We start from the raw sequence: 17,384 nt of genomic DNA, 5'->3' as shown, positions 1-17,384 counted from the left end.
CCATATATTCCCTTGCAGGATAACTATATATAGGATTAGCAAAGTTGTTGAGGAATCTATTTCCTCATGGTGGCTTTGTGTTCTGTGGGGGCAGGAAAGGCAAGTTGTACTGATAGAGGCCTGGGGAGAAGTGACATTGTGGGGAAAAAGTGGCACGTAGAACTTCAGAACTTCTAAATTCTGAATGTATCCGAAGGGACTGTGACACTAAGACTTCACACTGTCTGTGACAAGGAATTTTGGGTTTGTTTTTCTCTTATTAGAATTGTTTGGATGATATTTTCTGGGGTGATGTTATTGCTACAGGTGTGGGTGCGCTGAGCTTTCAGGCAGGCCCCCGTGCTTTGATCATGCTCACACCTTGCACCCACAATTGTTTGTAAGCTTTTATGGTCTGCTGACGCTATTTCAAGGGGTCTTGGCCACGATATGCCTCGAAATCACGTCCTTTCATGCCACGAACAATTTCCTCCTGGCCGAGACGCCAGCGGGCACCACCCTGGGCATCACCCATCCCTCCCACACCGGGTAAGTGCCCGAAGGCCGCTTGGATCGCACCGGGAGCACCACCGCGATGGATATCGCCCCCGGGCCGAGGGGCGGTGAGAGAAGGGGCGGTGAAGGAGTGTAGGGGCGGTGTAGGGGCCATGAGGGGGCGGTGAAGGGGGCGCCTCCCGCCGCCAGGGGCCGCAGCGCGGCGGGGCGAGGCCGCGCCCTCACCGCCCGGCCCGGCCCCACCCGAAGCTGGCGCCGTGAGATGGCGGCACGGCCCTGGCACAGCCCTGGCTGCTTGCTCACGGGACGTGGGGTTTTCTGTGGAAAGCAGAAATGTGTGGCTTCCCGCTTCGGCAGGCAGGCACCACACGGTGCTTAATGCATAACACTCCTTCCCCCGGCATCATTTGGAAGTGTTCCTGCCAGGGGCAAGCTTTTAGTTGTGCCTTCTAGGTCTCGCCTCATTTGCCCTTGGGGCTCTGGCAACAGCCAAGTCACCTGCTGGTGACTCTTCATGCCCCGTGTCCATCCAGCTCTGCTCCTGAGCCGCACAGTGTGTGGGGCACCTCAGCCCCAGCACCCTGAGCATGAACCGGGTGGAGGGTGCAGGCGGGCAGCCCTGCAGGGAGCCCCTCCACCAAGCATCTGGGTCGTGGGCAAGCAGGTGCTGGTGCTTTCCAACCCAATGATGTGTCACTGAAGAACAAAATAAGAAAATGATGTATATTTTACTGGGAAAACCTGATTTCCTGGGTAGGCTTGTAATCATGTAACAAATCACACCTGTTGTGGGTCATTGAGCACCTGATGGTAGTTTGAAGCCAGCCAAAATCACCTGCCTGGTGGGGCTGGAAGTTACAGAAAGAAGAGCTTTATTGCTGGTAGCTCTTTCTTACTGACCAGGTTAAGGAAAGTGCAAAAATAAAAAGAAAGACCACATGCCAAACTCTGAAGAAGAGAGGTGGGGAAACAAAGGCAGAACATCTTGTAGGTACCAGCAGCTCCTATTTTGCTTGGACCAGAGTGCCTCAGCAAAGCATTTTATCTGTTGCAGTAACCTCTTGCCTGTCGAGAATAGCCACTTGGTGTGCTTAAACCCAGGGGAGTTTGGGGGGAACATGGGATTTGGGGCATATGGAAGGTGAGGCTGTTTCTGAGGTGGGGAGGCCAGACAGAGGCAAAGCAAGAGGCGGCATCTGAGTCTGACCAGGTGGACTCTTGGAGCACCTGTGCATCCAAGAGTACCAGCCTGGCTCTCAAAGGCTCCACTGTGGCATTAGGTGCTGTCATATGTACACCTGTGACTGCTATTAAGCAGCTCTGACAACAGCTTCAAAGCTATGGGGAAATGCTTCTTTGTCGCCTTAGAAATTTTACGTGATATTGGCAGAATAGAGTGGCAGTTCACGTTCAATGTTTGTGTTCTTCTAAATGGTGTGTTGCTCTTTATGTGGCTTTTATTGTGAGCATCATCGTGGCTCCAAGCACCTTGACAAGAGGTGAGGAGGGAGCAGAAAGCATGATGAGTTTAGCTAGTGCTCAGCACAGATGAAGGACTGTCAGCAGGACTTTGGACACCACAAGGTGCTGACCAGTGAGTCAGTATCCTCTGACTAATCTGCATGCAGGTGCATGGAGTAGGAGGGCACTGTGCCACCTCAAGCATGTTCTATATTACTGTTTTATAGGGAAATGGAGATGTCTGTCATTAGATGCCTGCCTTCAGGAATTTGTGTTCAGTGGCAGGTTGTTTCTCCCATATGGAGAGTAAAATTCCAAACTTCACACCTTCCCTGACCCTTTGCTCAGGTGTTGTTTGTTGTCCTTTAAATAATGATTTAGGAAGCAAGATAGGCAAAACAGCTGAAAATCTCCAAGTAACGTTCCCTATGCCCTCCCCTCCCTGCTAGGCACAAGCACTCCTTCTCCTTTGGATCCAAAGTCTGCTTCCATTTTTGATCCCCCTGTCATTTGGGGGGTATCTCTGCCAGTCTGTTACCCTTTTCTGGGTAGCCTCCTCCTTCGCCTAAGCACAATTCCCTGTAAACTGAACAAGAGGCTGGTGCTCAGTGTAGCACTCTGTCCTATAGCTACGATCTAGTTTCTAATGTTTATGTGACAACAGATAAAAAAAGAATTTTTTTTCCCCCTGAAATTTGAGGGACCAGAGGAACTATTAAAAATAATTAAAACTCCCATATTTTTAAGGATCATTATCTAAAATGCCTGAACTGTAGCAAGTCTTCTCCCTTGGTGCCTTTACGTCTAATTAGAAGGGAGGTAAAAAGTAAGAAGCACTAGCATTATTATAGCAGTGCCTGGTAACAACGCTTTCATTAAGGACTTTGCAAATGTTTTTCTGTATACTCTCATTTTCAGACTATAAAACTCAGCCATGTAGTTCGCCTCCTTGCTGATCCCATGCACTTAAGGTCTCAGATCCAGCACTCCAGTCAATCAAATCTCTGGTTAAATCAGAATCCTAAAAAAAATCTCCTAAATTTGAATTTATTTTTATTTATTTATTTATTTTAAGTCCCTGTGCTTTAAAGTACGCAGAGTGGTTGAGTGAAATTATTTGTAATGTGCACACTCTACAGGTTTGCAAATTAAATGCAAATGAAATAGCCTGTATATTTGATTTGGTACCTTAAATTTTTCTTTTTGCCTTAAGGCAAATCTGATCCTGGAAGTTGATGAGGACACACAGCTTCTTTCTTTGAAGATGGTCAGAAAGCCTCTTTAGTAGGGGAAGAGGCTGAATATGGGACAGAACAGTAAGGGCAAGCACCAAAAAGCCATTGAGCTGCCATGAAACAAAAATTTCTCTAACAAGAAGAATGGGATAATGTTTGCAGCCAGGTGAAAATCCATTCCCAAGGCCGGGCTCGCATGCATGTTCATTGCTGGAGATAAACCTTTACTGGCAGCAAGTATTTCTACTTGCATCCCTCAGAAGCTCACACAGTGAGGTATCTGCAGTATCCCAGATCAACAGGGGTCATGTTCAACATGTTTCATTGCACTGCAAATGAACTAAGAATTAAATCAGTTTGTCTAAAGGCGGAGCTCTTTTGCTTCTGGGAGGCAAAAGATTCATCCGTCAGCAGACAGGAGCCAGGAGTTTCGCCTCATCTGTGTTACGAGCTCTCCATGCGAGACAGGCCATTTGCTGGGCAGGCACTTTTTCCCCTTTGCAAACCAGCTAGTAAAGAGCCCATCCCCTCTGCGTCGCCTCCGATGGTTTATACAAGCTAACCCACAGCTATTGTCCGTGCCTACATGAGCGGTGCAGCAGGGACATGACAGTCAACTCTGTCCCTTTCACCTTAGCTCTTTGTTGCTTCCTACAACACTTGAATTAGGTTAAAAGCAGCGAAGTCTGCAAGCTGTGAGCCACAGGGTAGATTTCTCTTAATTTTACAGCTTGCAGATTATGTGCCTTTGTGTTGGCCAAAATAAGCGGGCTGTGTTTGTATGAGGGATTATGCTTTCTGGTTGCCTGTGGCTGCGGGGGCCCGGCTGGGTGACCCAGGAATCCCCTCCCAGCTCTGTGTTCTGTCATGGGAATGGAGATGGGACTTCAAGCTGTACAAACTGCAGCCTGCCTCCCTGTTTAGGGTGGTTCAGCCATCTCCTGCCAAGTTACTAACTAATTTTGTGAGAAGAGAGCTCAAAATTTAGGTGGTCGCCTCTGCTTTTGTCTAAGCTGGAACAAAATGCAGATTGCTTCTTTCTGTTTCAAATTTTATCTTCATGTTACAGTCTTTGAAGATGAGTAGCTGTTTGAAAAGTTAAGAAAGACCCAAAATCTGATTTCTGTTTACACTCAGGTTACAACACCCTGTACTGACAGCTCAAATGGGCTTTATAGTGGCAGTAAATGTGCATATAAAATTTAGAGAAAGTAAATCAGTATTTACTTACATGATTATACACTGTTGTAATGCAGCAATAGTGTAATTTATGCACATATATATGCATGAAGGGGAGTTCACCCAGAGCCCCTGATAACTCAAAAGCTCTGTCCCCCACTCAGACTCAAGATTTTTTCTTCTCTTTTCTCCTTTGCCTTTGATTGCATCTATGCCTGAAAGCATGAGTTATTCCAGGGTTAGGATAATACATCTAAAAATACGATAGAGTTATAAGAACACCACATTTCCCACTGAAAGGACATTCTTACTGGGTTACAAGAATTATTTCACTTTGTCTTTACTTCCATAAGCAGCATCCACACAAAGTCCACAAAAACATAGAAAGCAGGTACTTAGTGGGATGGATCAGGCTACACACCTACACAGAACTTTAAAATATGTATGGAGATGTCTTAAAATCAACATAAGTAAAATCAACTAAGTAAAATGCCTTAATAAGGGCTAGCGGCAGTAGTGTGAAGTAGTAAATATAATAAAATAGTAAAGCATTATCCAATAATAGAGAGATCCTATGGAAACCCTAGCTTCATTTATTATTATTATTATTATTTTAATTTCGGTTTTTCTAAAAGTTTGTTTTGGTTTTAATTTTTAAAAATATATAAATTAAGTGAGGGTTAAATTATATTAGCTGATCACTACAGTATACCTTCAACTATAGTCCTTACAAATACTTGTAACTTCAACTATAGCCCTTCCAAACCACCAAAAGGAAAAAATAGATTTCTGGTTTTGTGGACTGTCTTCCTGCTATCTGTTATAAGCTGTAAATTAATTTAAGTTTTCAAATTACTTGAAAACTCCTGCCCAACAGAACAAATAAATTGTTTGGCTTTTTCAAAAACACATTTATCATCACTTCTACCTTCCTTAGAACCCAGATAGCAGTAAAAGTAGAAAAATGACTCAGTCTTCAGCACATTCATTTAACAATTATAATCATTCACTGGGCTAAAAGCATTTAAAGGAAATTAAATGTGCAAGTAATAAGCCTCATGACTATGCAACAAAGTAAGAAATTTTCACATCACAGTTCTAAAGCATGTGTGTTAGCTCACTGCTCTCTATTATCTATTTAGAAATCACTGTCACAACTCTCCTATTAACATGCGGTAGAAAATAAGAGTGTAATAATTTCAATCAACTTAATAATTTTTAAGACATTGCTTTTATGCTCTTTATTATCATATGCAAAATGTCAAAGTCAGTTCCACTTAATTTATTTCATATGCTATTCCATCAGCATCACAAATAGTTCATTGCTACAGATCTTGCCAAATAACGAGTTCAAGACATCCTTTCCTCAGCAGTGCTTCATCTGCATGTTACGCACTTCATATTGTGTAATTGTCTGATGAAGAAGGGAAGCAGGTAGCCCGGGGCTATTAAAAACAAGAAGCGTCAATGAAAAAATGTTTGACACAGGTGTTACCCCCTAAGGAAAATGGAATATCTGGAGGACAAACAGAAGAGGAAGCGAGATGAAACTAATCAAGTGATGATTTAAAAAAACAAACAACAAAACTAGTTTAACTTCCTTCCCTTGTCAGGATGCTAAGCATCACCACAAGCACTCTCTCCTAGTGTGGGAAACTTGCTGACAACCACAAGGTTCCCATGAAAGGTGCCGGATAAAGCTAGTGAAACTCGTGCCCGTGGAATCCTGCACTTACAGGATTTGCTGGAAAAGAGATTAACCCAGGTCCAACAAACTGCTTCTTAGCTAACCAAAATACTTTTTGAAAGGCTAAAGAAATCTAAAAATTCACTACAAAGGTACTAAGCATGTGTTTAAAATTAAATTGGAGTCGATTGGATTTCTTGTGCACTTAAGCATGTACTTCGGTGACTGGCAACAGAGCGATCCCATAAAATGCATCTGCTCAGGAATGCCCCCCTGTTTCTTCTCAACCTACCAGTCAAGCAAACCTGACTGCCCCCCTGCAGCCCACACACCCCACACGCAGTGAGGCGTGTGTTCATTTTCTGGGGCAGGCTGCCTGGGAGGCTGAGAAGGCATCTGGCCAACGTGCTACACTTCAACGTGCTGCTTTACGCAATTTTTTTCATCCTTGACACCAATTTTCAAGGGAAGTTCCTGTTTAAAATGTTGTTTAGCTGTGGCTGTAGGGCTGAGTGGTGTTCCTAATTACAACAGTAACTTCAGCTAAATATATATATATATATATATAAAAGGTCTGAAACATTTTGTAGCCCATTAAACTGCTATAATTTTTCTAAGTGAAGATCAAGCCAGTACACAGAAGCTCAGAGTACATCATTATATCTTGGTTAGCTGTGAGAAGGATCATTTGCTAGTGGGGGGGAAGCTTCATGAGAATATATTTTCTTTAAGTTATGATGAAAAATGAATCCGCTAATTTAGGCTCCGCTTTGAGAGTCATTTGTATTCGTTGGGGTTTGGGTGTTGTTCTCTGCTCACCCTGTGAGGCAAAGAGCAGAAGAGGAGCTGAGCAGCATTGTATTGCCCTGTGTGGAGCCCTTTTATACTTGGGGATGTGCCAGGTCTGTGGAGCCTCTATGTCACTGGAAAAAAAAAAAACAAAAAAAACAACACAGCTATTAAGTAAGGGAGTCTGATAGTCAGCCTGTGTGCCACTGAAATAAGACTTTAAAAAAAATAAAAATCAGTTATAAATCATGTTGGCATTTCATATGCCCATCGTGTCTGAGTAATTTCTTTATAAAATCAAGGTGCTGCAGTTTGTAATGGATTTTTTAAGAACCTGTGAGATTTCACTGTATGTTTTTCCCACCATGTTTCTCTGCAGAGAGCAGAAATACCTACGTAACTTCAGCTAGCCAGCTTCAGGGAGCTTTCTGCAGCGGTAAAATGCACCAGAACTATGCAGGAAACAGCTTTTGGCTGGAACAAGCTAAGGTGTACAGCTGAAACTAGTAAACCTTTGGCAGTGTGAACCTAACAGCAGTACCATGAGTGGGTGTTACCGCAGTGTAATAGGCAATGTGGATGTTTTCAATTTAAAAACTCTCTCATAAATTTTGTCTCATTATTCAAGTGGGAGTGAGGGGCACAACACTGACCCCTGGGAAGCCCGTGGCAGTATTGGCAATGCTTTCAGTGAAGGCAGGGTTCTGCCTTGCAGGATAACTCATGTACCTAGAGATAAACCTGCGAATAAATATTTGCAGCCCCAGAGGCTTGTGGCTTTATTTTCAGAGCAGCTGAGCATTTCCCTGACATCAGGGGGAGGCTAGTGCCCACCAGCTCATGCCTCTACCTGAAATACGGAGCAACTCACATGCTTCCAAGGAATTCTGAGGCATGTGAAGAGGGGCTGCCATCCAGGCATCAGCTCGGCTCAGGATTTTGTGCTCTTGATGTGCTGCTAGCAAGGGCTATGGAGCCATAACCTAGACCTGCAAGACAGGGCAGTGTTCAAAAGATTTTTTAAAATTTATTTATTAGTTTCAGCCTGTAGTACTGATCCTTGTATAGCACGCTGTTGACTGCTGAGTCAGTCTGGATCACTTAGTGAAATGAGTGCATATTTATCATTGAAATGTGAAGATAACCACGTCTGTCCATGCTGAATTTCAGCCTTACTGCAAGAGAAGATTTCAAGGCTGTGTTTTGGTTTGTCTTGTATAGGTTTCCTTCAAAGCTGTAGGAAGGTCACTAAATCTCTCTCCCAGACTCATATGCCCATCATGTCTGAGTAATTTCTTTATAAAATCAAGGTGCTGCAGTTTGTAATGGACTTTTTAAGAACCTGTGAGATTTCACTGTATGTTTTTCCCACCATGTTTCTCTGCAGAGAGCAGAAATACCTACGTACCAGCAGCAGTGGCAGTGGTGCAGGAGCGTGGTACTGGTATGCTCTTGGGAGGAGCTGCAAACACCGCCGCTGGTAACTTGACCAGGGACTGAAGATTCTCATTATTTCACAGCTTTGAGTCTTTGATTGTGCTGGTGTACAGCTGGTTGGAAAACGTGTAAATTGTGAACAATTTAGAGAAACTGTTGTCCTATATTTTGGCAGGCTTCAGAGCTGTTTTTTTTGTTTTGTTTTGTTTTGTTGTTTCTTTTTGTTGTTGTTGTTGTTTGTAACTAGAAATTGTTCTTCATATTCCATCAGCTTTAGGAGGTATAACAACAGTGTATACTCTTGACATTAATCATATTTTTTTTTAAAAACTGTACATTTCTGCCTATTCAAAGTGCTGCAGAAACACTAATTCTTTTGTTTTCCTTTTTTTTTTTTAATCAGCTTCTTTGGAGTGAACACTGCTCATTATATTTTTAAAACATAATAATACACATGTACCTTAACTCTATGAATAAACCAGAGAGTGAACACTTATGCATAAACACCTTAAGTAAATTTCTTTCATGTCACTTTCCCATTAGCATACAAATACTGTGCTGGAAAGCTGTCAGGATTTTATCTCGACAAAATACTGACTGCTCCTTTCTGAGAAAGAACTGTCCCATTAAGATCACAGCTCTTGTGAGCAGGAAAAACATCAAATGCAAAACAAACGAAAATTCCTTTTCAATATGAATTTATAATAAAAATGAAATTAGTAGAGTACGTTATCTTAATGAAGCCTGTGGGACTACTCAAATGCTTAAAGTTAAGCATGGGTAATTGTCAAATTTCTCTTATTTCCGATATAGTAAATTTCTATGTTTGTACAGTTATTGATAAATTTATGAGCAACTTGTTTGCTAGCTTAAGAAATTCATGATTGCAATAAAAATGTACAATCTTCTTGTACATATTGATGTAGAAGATCTGATTGATCTGATGCTCATATTCTTAGAATACAAGTTAGTAATCAGCCTGAATTTTATTAAAAGGTGGTAAAATCAAGGATTATGATCAAAATTGTTTTTCATGCTTTTAATACTACAAGGAGTCCTTGGAGGTCTTCAAGAAACAGAGGTCCTATCCAATAAATATTTATACTTGTGTTTATTTGCATTTATGTCATCATTATTTTTCTTTATTTATTTCCTGGGACAATAAGCAGCATAAAATTAAGTACATAGATGGACATTTTTAGAAATAACCTATCCACTTTATTAAAGCTACTAGAGGGCGGCTTGATTCTATTTCCACCACCACCCCCTCCCCCCCAGTCATTTCTTACTTATCACACATAAAATCTTGCTTATGAAATTACTCAGAACTTGGAGAAGAAAAAGCAATTAAGCTAGAGGAACAGAGCCCTGAGCTCAGGTCACAGACAGATTTCAGGAATGTCGAGTTGTCTACCACTCATCCTTTCTTTTTAATGAGATAGGTCAGCGAGCAGGGCCAGGTTTTTCTTTCTTCTCTCACAATCCATAGCAATGATACAGAGAAAGGTACCATATGATAGATATGGTCCACAGTGGTCTGAAATCAGACTTTAAAGTGGAGCTTAACTGAGTCCCAGAAGGGAGCTGTGACATCAGTTGGATTCAAAGGGAAACATGAGTGAAGATATTCTCTACAGGTCCACCTGAAAAGCCTGAGATCAAAGGCATTTAGGTGGCAATAAGAAATGAATAAATGTGTCATTAGTATTTCCCTAGGAGTAATAAAAATCCATTAGTTTCTCTGGAAGAGTTATGGTTATTGTTATAGGATGAAAGGCATGAAAGCTTCTAATCTGTCCATATCATTAATCATGCCCATATCATAGCTGGAATCATTTCCATACTCATGGGAAAAAGAAAACTAGGAAGCCCAGCTGTTTTAAGACCTATTTGTCTTGAACATTTTTGAGCTATGCACCACGGTCCCTTGGGTACAGACAGCCCAAGATGTGAGATGCCACGAGCTCTTCTACAACGCAGCGACTGGAGACATTAAGGGTCCTGCAGCTGAGGTGGTGGAACAAGCCAGCAAATCAAATTCTATAAGAAGAAAAGATGCTCAAATAAGAACTCAGAAATGTGAAGAAGGACCACAGATGTTTGAGGAAAAAAAAAAAAAAAAAAAAAAAAAAGTATTAAGAAATTATTGGGAGGTCACTTTAATGGAGATAAAGTCCATAAGAAACAAGTGCTCTAACAAAGAAATACAATGTGGGAGACCAATTCCACCTGCAGGAAAGAAGAGCTCTTTGGTGAGGAGCCCTTTTTATGGAAGACAAACACAGAGGAATATGGAGAGGAGGAAGTTTTACTGAAATACGGAATTAACTTACAAGGGATTTGTACTGTAGATTTCCACAAGTGAGAGAAAACCAGAAAGGACATCGTAGCAGGAAAACAGCATACAAGAGAGGGACCTGGGCAGGGAAGTTGGAGGAGCACGGAGAACACGGAGACTGTAGAGGTTAACAAAATCAAGAAAATCAGTGGAAAATTAAAGAAACAATAATAACTTTGGTGTGCCACAGGGAAGAACAGAGAAGCATAAGGAGAATTCAGAAGTAATGGTTGCATTACCTTGTCATCAAAGAGGAGGATGGCAAGGGAGAAATTCCAGAGAAAAAGGTGACTGCCCCAAGGGGCTTCCCTCAGTCAGCGGAGGAGCAATGGAATAGCAGAGCACTGGCAGCATAGGTCTGACGTTGTTACAAAGGACTAAAAGATAGGAAAGCAGCACAGAGCATGCTTTTCACCTCTTATTCTCAGGTTCCTCAGTTTTGTCTGAGCATGAGCAGTGTTAGAGTTCCTGTTCAAAACAATCTCTTCCAGTCACAGAGCTCTCCTTTACCATTAGGAACAAGAAAACATTTTCCACAGGCTACCAAAACTAGATAATAAAGGTCTGTTTTGGAAACAAATTGAGTTTGTTTGTTTGTTTGGTTGGTTGGTTGGTTTGGTTTGTTTCCATGAGAAAATAAACTTAGCAGTTCACCCCTCCTTTCAATATCTCGTGCCTATTTTACTGGAATGGTGTGACTGCCAAAGGAGGCACTCTGAAATTAGGCAATGCCAGGAATATGTCTGCTTTTTAAATCCAATTCCTAAATGTGTCAGTGTGTAGAAATGATAAAGTCCAATGCTGATGTTACTACCATGCTGCATTTCCACAGGACTTCTGCAAGACATGGGCTGGGCAGCGCTCACTGAGGGGCTATTAAATATTTTAATATTTACTCTCCACCACATGACCCTCTTCGTTATTTAGAGCATACAGTTCCAGCTCTGCTCTAAATCCCAAAGGCAGTCATTCTTCCACACGCTGTTTGCTCCACAACATCCCACGTTTACTTCACCGAAGTTATCTTTGTTTTTATCAGCATACCTGTGAAAGGTGGAGGTGGGGTAATTCCCCTTTTCTACAGGCAAAAATCGTCAAAGCTTGGACTGTGTAGTTGGAAACACTTAACGTCTCATTCTCCAGAACACCAAGGTCCATATTCTGCCCAAAGCATCTCCCCTGCTTATCTTAGTTGCAGCCGGATGCTCATCTTGCAGCCAGACCCTAAGCCATCTACAAAATGGGGATCACGTCTATGTAAAGTTCTCCAAAGGTCTGTAGTAGAAATGGGAATAAATGTAGCCCAAATTCAGTTGCATTATCCATAAAGCCATCTTTTCTTGCAATTATCATGTTTATTCACTGTAAGTCTTCTAAATTCGGCAAAAAATTAGCACAAAAAAATGCAGCACCGAGTCCTGCACTCGGCAACCATTTTAATGAACAATCGGTTTTGTTGTAAGGCCACATCCATGCCAGGTGCAAAACAAAACAGAAGGAAGGAATGGGTTTCATGCACAAAATAACACGATAAATGTTTGTGTTTATTATTATTATTATTATTTATTTATTTTATTTTTTGATAAATCTTAAGGAGTCTACAATTTTCTAGCCTTTAAGCCCCTAATTTTACATCCTTGCTGATATTTTAATTTCAAATTTACAAGGTTCCCCCAACAGTCTAGAGTTCAAACTACTTTTCTGTCCCATATATTATCTTCCTCCCTTTTATCTCCTGTGCACCTGGGTTAAGCATCTTCTTGCCCATGTGCCCATTGGCAGAAACACAGAAAACACAGGCGTAAGGTTCCTGTCCTGAAAATGAAGGTGGTCCTCACCACAGAGTGCAGCAGCCTTTCAAAGCTTTACAGTCTGCATGGTTCCTGCACATGACCTCTGGAGAGGGTTTAGGTGGAAAACTAACAAGCACAGGTGTGAGCTGCAGCCTGCAAGGCTTATGAGTAGGCAAAAGTTTTTCATCAGGTCAACGAAAGCAATGCTGCTGACACAAGTGGCGAGTCCACTTCCATTTGCCAGTCCCTATTGCTAAGCATTTATGGGCAGATGTTTCCTTTAATCTCATCCTTGGAAATAACATTTTTTCTTTGAAATTTTTATGTATACACCCACAAAGAAATGCAGTACGAGTGCCTGCTCTTTTGCAGCTGAGACTTGATGAAGTCTTGAGTTAAGACTTCAAATTTGAGTTGAGACTGCCAAACTATCAGGAACAGGTTCACCACGTGAACCACAACCTCCTTCTCCTCAGCTAGCCCCTCCTGTTACCAAGGTTGTCCAGAACTTCCCATTTTATTATTATTATTATTTGAAATTTTTTTAACTTTAGCAGCTTTTTTTTTTCAGTTCAAAACGAAATGTTCCAGTCTAGGTGTTTGCCTCAAACTGAGCTGAGACCCCTGGGGTTGGCTGTTCTCAGGAAGGAGACAGAAACAGCAGAGTTCACAGGGGCCTTTCTGCACTTTCACTGAAATTCCAGAAACCTGCGGCCTGGGAACAGGAATTTCAGCTTGGTTTTCAAGGAGTGGCTTTTGTGCAATATGCTTACACGCAGGCACATATTCCACAGAGAGTTTATTCAGCTGAGCTTGTAAATTCTCCAAAGATGCTTCTGCCAGTGAGCATACCTCCACCGCCTCACAGATCTTATACATGTTAACATGGGTTTTAATTAACCATACCCTGTTTGTCCTGGAGCTATGGAGGGAGAATTTGACTAAGCTTGTAATGGCTGCTCCCAGGCAGGAGAACGATTTCTGCTTACTTTCAGAGCTCCTTTTCCTCTTTCCTTTAAACATTACGGAAGAATGAAATGTCTGATGAAAATGCAGAAAGTGGAAGAAAAAAAAAATGAAGGGAATGCAAAAGAGTCAACAAAAACAAGAATTCTGGTGAGGTTAGGACTGAGTGAGGTTAAAACTGGCTGGGAATTGGAAAGGGTGCCCTGGCACCGGCTGCACAAGAACAGCAGGGATGTGAATCGGTTTCCTAGGCAGGACTGAACACAGAGGTAAAAAAGGAAGGAGAAAAAGGCTTTACCCAAGGAACCTGAAACTAGGATCCTGTGAAGAAAAGACAAGGAGACGAGGAGCTGGAGTGTAAAGGGAGGATCAGGCTGAGAAAAGACAGAACTGTGTCTTTAGGAAACATTTGCAAAAGTTAGTTTGAAATCACTGGGGAGTGCAGCAGCTCATGTGATGCAACACTGGACACCAAGTGAAGCATCCTTTCACCATGCTCCTTGGCTTTGACTTCTGAAAAGCAGACAGGTAGCCACAAGGTGTGCATGGAAAAACCGCTTGCAGCATGGCATAGACTTGCAGCAACACATTTCCTAAGATCCTCCAGGTTCTTCCAATAAACGGGGTGTAATTCTGACTCATATTCCTCTTTGTCAGATCCTACTGATTTATCCGTTGTTGGTTCAAAAATCCTTTGGTCTACCTTTCTGAGGGATATTTTGAGACTGAAACAGGTTTCTCTAGTCCATCACTGTGTAATCTTTGCAACATATTTACTGTATGGCTTTCCTAAAGTTAGCCAGCAGCTGATCCTATTCTACATACCCGTTTACTTTCTGGGGCCTCACAATACACTAATAAAAAGGATGGTAGTGAATGAAATTGGGACCCTCGTCTCAGTCTCCACCATGGCCATAGGGGTGCTGGCTCACTGGCTCTGGAGAGAGGCAGGTTGGGTCTGGAAGCCAGGACACATGGGGAGCAGGAAGGGTTGTGGCAGCTAAGGAAAACTGGAGGTGGTTGTGCAAATGGTTGGAATCATATTGTTTAATTTTTAGGTAGTGCTGTGTGGAGCCAGAAGTTGGATTCAATGATCCTTGTGGGTCCCTTTCAACTCTGTATTTTCTGATTCTGTGTGCGAAGGACATACTGCTTCACACAGGAGCCTTTTATGCAGGCAACGTGCAGACCTGGGCAGAAAGACTGAGCCTGGGGTACACGAGTGGAAATAGGAAGGCAAGAAAAATGTGAGTGGGATAAACCACTGCGACTGGGAAAACAATAGGGCAGCCCTGGTTGGAAGGGATGAGCAGAATCAGTTGAACATAAAAAAAGATCAAAATGTGTGTGTTTTTTTTCAGCCACTAAATAGCAATCCCCTTCAGATGCTGGAGCAAAACACACAAATCCCAGAGTTGGGAATACTGGAAGCCTCGGACAGTGTGATCTATTTGATCTGTATGTGGCTAGACTGATACTGTATGATCGTCTACTTAGACATGATCTCAGAATGGCTCTGCAAAACGGAGTTTCATTAATGTAGGCTGCTCTTAATCCTGGCATTTCCTAGCTTTGATGTTCTTGACCTTGGACCATTAATAACTCTCTTTAGGGCATTCTGGAGATTGCACATATATATACTGTACATGTACAAATAGCATCAGCCTCAAGTAGTTGTTTTGTATTTGTTTTAAAATGAAGTTCAAATATCCTTTGCTTTTAAATATGGATTTGAGTGTATGAATCCTTCTTTCATTTTTTCCCTATTTTATAGAATTTCCAAATTGTAAAAATGCACTATACAGCAGTTTGCCAGCTGTAATTATGATTTATAGAATAGTCCCAGGTGCCTGCACATTAATTATGACTTGTTATTAATACATGCATTAATTGGTCATTCATTTTATAATTACTTTGCAAGGATCTAGCCCATCAGTGCTAGCTTTGAACAGAACCACACAAAGAACAGAAATATATCTGAAGGACTTTCACTGGACGTTGTTGATCCTGGGAAAGCAAGCGAGCCTCGCCTTGTCAGGTACTATGACTGCTCCCGTTCAAGTCAATGGCACGAAGTCAAGCAGGCGTGCAAACTTCTGTAAAAACAAAAATATTTGGTAACATCTGCTGCTGGCATTGCACCAGAAGAAGGTTGACTTTCAAAATGCTTGAGTTAGCATCCTCCTGAATAGTGAAGTTATGTACATGTTGAGATCTTTTTACAAGCTGTCTTAGTCACTGGCATTTCTTCACAGTCACGCAAACTAGACTTACAACGACCTTATTCTAGAAGTTAGGACCTGAAGAAAAATAAAGGTTTTGTTTGTTTGTTTGTTTAGTTTTGTTTTGTTTTGCACTGGCGATTAAAGCAGAAGTGGCAAGACTGTGGATGCTACAACCCATTCTGGGTGTTACTGAATCAGATTCTGGGTTATTCTGTGAAGTCTCCTTCAACATCTGAACCATTTATCATTTACTTTTTTTTTTCTTTTAAATGCAATCTTTCTTTTATATGATCCCTTCTTCTCCATTTCTGTCATCTATCCGGTGTACTATGTGAGCACCTTTCTGTAAAGCCTCTCTTTACAATCCTTCCTTACTGATGTATATCTCTATTTTCATCACTTTCCCTCTGAATTTGCTTTATTATTTATTGCTTTTGTGCTAAGGGACACAAAAAGAGAAACACAGAAAACAATTCCAGCTTAATCTGCTGGGTTTTTCTGAAAGGTGTGTTTGCTCCTTTTATACCTTGTGTGGCACTGATGTCATCGTTAGAGATTAACAAAAGTTTGCTTTGCTTCAGTGTCTATATTCATTGGATTTAAGGGCTTTGCTAGCTATTAAGTGTTTCAGTGATTGGTTTTCATTTACAGAGGACACACATCTTTATTTACATAAAACGACCAGACCTGTAAGTCTCCTCAAAGAGCCCTGCAGTGGCCTGAAAGACACCTCCCAGTTTAAACAGGCACAGATCAATATTTTGTATTTTCCTGTGGCCACCCAAAATTTGCCATCAAAAGGGTGCAGCTGGGCTTCGTGTGGTGAGCAGGTGGAGCCCGGGCTCTGCACTAAAGTGACAGTCCTCTGCTGGAGAGACAAGTCAGCCTGTCCTGGGGCCACTGTTCAGGGAAACTGCTGTGACACATGCTCAGAGACAGGGTGCCTGTGGGCACCGCACCCTCATGAACAACGGTGGGCATGACAGCGTCACACCTCTTTCCCCTTTTCCATGAAATCAGTGGCAGGCTGCACTCGCCCAGAAACTGCTCCTCAGGGCACCAAGGAACTGAACATGAGCTGGCAGTGTGCCCAGGTGGCCAAGAAGGGCAATGGCATCCTGGCTTGGATCGGGAATAGTGTGGCCAGCAGGACCCCTGTGTTCTGCTCTGGTGAGGCAGCACCTCGAGTGCTATGTTCAGCTTTGGGCCCCTCAATACAAGGACATCGAGGCCCTGGAGCATGTCCAGAGAAGGGCCACGGAGCTGGTGAAGGGCCTGGAGCACAAGTCCTGTGAGGAGCGGCTGAGGGAGCTGGGGGTGTTTGGTCTGGGGGAAGAGGAGGCTCAGGGGAGACCTTATTGCTTGCTACAGCTGCCTGAAAGGAAGGTGTGGGGAGCTGGGGGTCAGCCTCTTCTTGCAGATAACTAGTGATGGGCCTGGAGGGAATGGCCTCAAGTTGCTCCAGGGGAGGTTCAGGCTGGCAATGAGGAGATTTCTCCTCAGGAAGAGCAGCCAGGCACTGGGACGGGTTGCCCAAAGAGGTGGTGGAGTCACCGTCCCTGGGGGCGTTCAAGGAGAGGCTGGACGTGGTGCTTGGGGACATGGTCAGTGGGTGACACTGGTGGTAGGGGACAGTTGGGCCAGATAGATGATGCTGGAGGTGTTTTCCATCTTTATGATCCTACAAAGCCGTCCATCCTGGCACACCCCCTTCCCCTCCCGGCCCCTCCCCGCCCCGCGCCCCCTGCCGGCCCCGGCCCCACCACACGACCCGGGGGG

This window comes from Anas acuta, chromosome 1, assembly GCF_963932015.1.
Source record: "Anas acuta chromosome 1, bAnaAcu1.1, whole genome shotgun sequence".
Classification (NCBI taxonomy): Eukaryota; Metazoa; Chordata; class Aves; order Anseriformes; family Anatidae; genus Anas; species Anas acuta.
This window is presented reverse-complemented; position numbering follows the sequence as displayed.